Genomic DNA, 4,983 nt, shown 5'->3' with positions numbered 1-4,983 from the left:
ACCGAGTGATACGACTTGACACTCATTGACTAAGACACTGACTTTTTCTCTCTGCTTAATGGTAAATTCTGCACACATCACACATCCACTTTTGTCCACCATGTGTTCTCACCAGCATAATAAAAGTTTTAAGTCACTCCATTTAATGCTTCACTTATTTTACTTTTTTTCACATACTGACCACTGTTTCCCCTTCTCTCTTCCTGTTCCCTCCCCACACCTCCCTTCTACCCTTGTCCCATCCACTCCACCCCCATCTCCATTCAGAAAGGGGCAGGCCTCCCACGGGAGTCAACCAAGTGTGACACATCAAGTTGAGGCAGGACCAAGCTCCTCCCCCTGCATCAAGGTTGGGTGAGGCAATCCAGCATGGGGAATGGGTTTTCAAAAGCCAGCCAAAGTGCCAGGGACAGGTCCTGATCCCATTGCTAGGAGCCCTATAAACAGATCAAGCTACACAACTCTCACACACATACAGAGGGCCTATATTGGTCCCATGCAGGCTCCTTAGGTGTTGGTCCAGAGTCGTGAGCTCCTGCCAGCTCAAGTCGGTCATCTCTGTGGGTTCCCATCATGACCCTGACCCCCTTGCCCATACAGTCATTCCTCTCTTCAATAGGGCTCACAGAGTTCAGCCCAGTGGTTGGCTGTGGATCTCTGCAACGTAAAGCTTCATTTATTAACAATCTCAGAGCCCATTTGGCAATAAATTTCATGATGGACATACTTAGGAAGTTCCCAGGAATCCACAAGGATGACCCCAGCTTAGATTAGCAGTAGTGGAGAGGGTGCCTGAACTGGCCTACCCTGGTAAGCAGATTGGTGAATACCCTCACTGTCCTCATAGAGCCTTCATCCAGTAACTGATAGAAGCAGATGCAGAGATCTGCAGCCAAGCACCAGGCTGAGCTCCAGGAGTCTAGTGGTCTCGAACTCCAGCTGCATACTGAAGAGGTGAGGTGAGTGCATTTCACCACGTCAGTTTTTAAACTTTCACTGCTGTCTCTGTCAATCTCTGTACCTCTTTATATAAGCCTGTTCTCTCCACCCCTCACTTTTTTGGTGGGAAACATACTTTCCCCTGTGTTGCCAAGAATCATTTCTATTAATTGAAAATTCAGGTCAACTTATGAATTTTTCTTAGGGAAATAGTTCAAAGTTACTATTTAATTGAGCATTTGTTCCCAGGCATTGACACAAGGTAATTGGTCTGCAACCTCCCATGATTTTTTCCACCAAACTCAAGTAGACAATCACTACTTTGAGTCAGCGTTCCTACATTCATATTCTTATCACTGATTATGTAGGATGAAAGTATAAGGGACAGCTTTAAAATCATCTTTGAGAATTTCTGAGTCTACAATGTATTTTGGTTATATATATTCCTCCACTCCCCTCCGTCTTCCCATGGACCACATCCCTAAAGAAAACTGACTCTTCCCTAGCAGTCATCAAAGGTCTGTATCTCTTCAGGGGGAGGTTGGGGGCACATTATGAGCCTCTCCCCCACCCACACTGGAACGTTGGCTGGCTTGATCTTATGCAGCCTTGTCCCACCCAGGAGACACTGTTTTGCATTGGTCATCCCTGATCTCCTGACTCTTAACAATCTTTCCTCACTCTTCAGTGTTCCCTGAGCCTTGAGCAGTCTGTACTATAGATGTCCAATTTTAAATTACTTTCATATGGCACCTCCATTTTCGATGGCTCCATGGTAGTAAGTCTTGCCAAATATTCAAGATTTCTGTAGTATTTGGGATTGTGCTTGGCTGGTGTTAACTCAGGCTTTGGGGCAACTATAGTGGGATGAAGCTAGGCAAAGAAGTCTGGTACATAGTTCACAATAATAGAAAATATGTTGGAGAAATTAAGAATTGAGATTTCAATAAGTTATTAGATGGTGGACTGAGTCAAACATTTGGGTAAAAGTGATCTCATTAGAGAGTCTACATTGAAATATATAGTTTAAATATTTTTCTTTTGCCATGCTAAGGGGTTTATTTCATGGTCTTGTACAGGCTGGATGGGTCTTGGGGATATACCCCCCAGTACTTTTAAATTTCATTGAGAACGTCATACATGTATACAATGTATTTTGTTCATATCTGTACTCATTTCCACTCCAACTCCACCCAGACTCTCCTATAGCCCCCCTTCTCTCTCGTTTGTGTGTGTGTGTGTGTGTGTGTGTGTGTGTGTGTGTGTGTGTGTGTGTATTGATAGCCCACTTGAGTCCAGTTAGTACTTCCAGTATGCTATGGGTCTAGGGCTGACCACTGAAGTATGGGCAATCTACCAGGTATGAGCCATGCCACTAAGGAAAACTGACTCTTCCTCAGCAGCCATCAATAGCTCCTCAGCTATGGGAGAAGTCTTGTGAATCCCTCCCACGTCCATGCTAGAATGTTTACTGGCTTGGTCGTTTGTAGGCAACCACAGCTGTTGTGAGTTCACAAGTGCACCGGTCCTGTCATGACTTATAGACAGTATTTCACAGCAGACCTCCCCATCCTTTGGCCTCTTCCATGATGTCATCTGACCCATGGCAAAAAGGGATGTGATATTAGAGTGGAGCACCCCACAGTCACGTGTTCTCTGCATCTTGACCAGTTGAGTCTCTATATTAACCTCTACCCACAGCAAAACGCTTATGGAGCTATCACATAATGTTTGTACACATTTCTGCTTGTCACAACTAGGAGGTGCTGTTAGCACTAATGGATGGAGATCAGGGTTCTTCTCATAACATCCAACTTATCAACACAGAGGACAGCATCCTCTACTTCTGGCAAAGAAAAATCCTGGTCCAAATGTCAGTACTACAGAAACCCTGCAGTTCTGGTCTCAAAGAAACACAGATGTGGGAAGTGGGGACCATCGGGTACCCCAGAGATAAATTTCTTCACCCAGTATTAATACTGAGGTAGGTGTGTGTGTGTGTGTGTGTGTGTGTGTGTGTGTGTGTGTGTGTGCGCAAAATCCTGAAGAGTTTTCAGGTAGGAAACCCTAAGCTATTTATTCTCTATTTCTGAGGTTTTAACATCAGTATGGTTGACATTAAGGGCCAGATTCTTCACTGAGTGGGTAGTATACATTGTAAGATTTTATTAGTCTTGCAGTTTCTGCTCATCAGAAGCTTATAGAACCAGCAAGACAGATTTTTTTTAATAGTTAGATGCATAGATGCCAATTAATGGTTGCCAGGGGCTAGAGGAGAAATTTGGAATAACTTGTTCACTGGATGTAGCATTCTTGTTAAATATTTTTCTATTACACTTTTAATTGTATGCATTTGTGTGTTGGTGTGCACATGTCATAGCACCATTGTGGAGGTCAGGAGAACTTTCTAGAGTGTGCTCTCTCCTTTTACCTTAGGGGTCACAGAGTTTGAACTCAGGTTTTTGGTCTTGGCAGTAGATCTTTTTACCTGCTGGGTCATCTGACCAGCTCTCTCGAATTACCTATTTGGCTGATATAAAAGTGTAGGAAGTAGCTAGCAGTGATGGTCACACACAACGGTGAGTGCAAAAAGACACTGGGCAGCAAAGGGTTGAAATGTTTTTAAATTTGTAGGGTGGTGATAGTGTGTGGGGGTGGTGGGTGGCAGGGTGGGCAGAATATCCCTCAGTTGATGATCGACATCTTAGTCAAACATGAATATATAGTGTGGCATCTATACATAATGTGCTATAAGTGATAATTGATTTTTGAAATAGAAAAAATTGAAAAGATTTAAAAACATCCTACACAAAGCTCAAGTCAGTAAGTTTCCAGCATGGATGGCTATGAAGGCCCCACCTGCAAGCTGAGGAACTATTTGCAGTTAATAGGTGATGGGGGTTATTTTTTCTTTGAGAGTGTAGCCACTGGTAAGTTCTCTGGCAGGTTATCCTACATCAATCCACATATGCACAGCCAGTGGTTTAAGAAATGATTTTTTACAAAAATTCTCACTGAGGCTGATGAGATGGCTCAGTGGGTAAAGGTGATTTCAGACAAGCCTGATGTCCTGGGTTCAGTCCCCAGGACCCACAGGATGATGGGAGAGAACCTCCACATGTGTGCTGTGGAGTGTGAGTGTGTGTGCACGCACACGCACACACACACACAGTTAATAACTTCAAAAACTTATTTTAAGTAGTTGTATGAGTTTTAAAGTTAGCATACAGGAGGCTGGAGAGATGGGGAAGTGGCTGAGTGCATGTTGCTCTTCCAAATGACCTGGATTCAGTTCCCAGCACCTGTATCAGGCAGTTAGCAATTATCTGTAGCTCTAGTTTGGAGGAGTCTGATTCCCTCTTCTGGATTCCATGGGTACTTCATGCATGCAACGCATATACAGACATTTGCGCGCACGCGTACGTACACACACACACACACACACACACACACACACACACACACAAAATTAGCATAGAAATCAATGAGTTTCGTTATGGCCCCTTCATTCATTGTTTTTGTTGACTGTCTTGCCCCCATCTGTTCACAGAGCTTGCTGACATGGCTTGTCTTCTAGCTGCTTGCTCTAGGGACTCTCTGTGCCCACCTTCTGAGGTTGGAATTACAGGTGGGCTTCTATGTACAGCTAACATTTACATAGGTTCTGAAGTTTTATACTCAGGTCCTCATACTTTTATGGCAAACATTTTAAACACTGAACCATCTCTCCAGACCCCAAACTTTATAATTTAGGCACGATAAGAGATTAACAATAAAGTAAAAATAATTATGAAATAGGGTGCCTCTCCCTCAATGTCCCAAATCCTCACTGCACTGTGGTAATATTTTTGGAGACAGTGCCTCACTATATAGCTATGAGCTGGCCTGGAACTAACAAAGATCCACCCAGCTTTGCCTCCTGAATGCTGGAATTAAAGGCTTGATGTTTTTGGATGATGGTTGATCATGTGTAACTGAGACTGAAAATAGAAGTTGAGGATGAAGGAGACTATTGCGTAAGGTGGAGGGTAGAACAAGGGAGAT

The sequence above is a fragment of the Peromyscus maniculatus genome, chromosome 1, assembly GCF_049852395.1.
Source record: "Peromyscus maniculatus bairdii isolate BWxNUB_F1_BW_parent chromosome 1, HU_Pman_BW_mat_3.1, whole genome shotgun sequence".
NCBI lineage: Eukaryota > Metazoa > Chordata > Mammalia > Rodentia > Cricetidae > Peromyscus > Peromyscus maniculatus.
Note: the sequence above shows the minus strand (reverse complement) of the source record.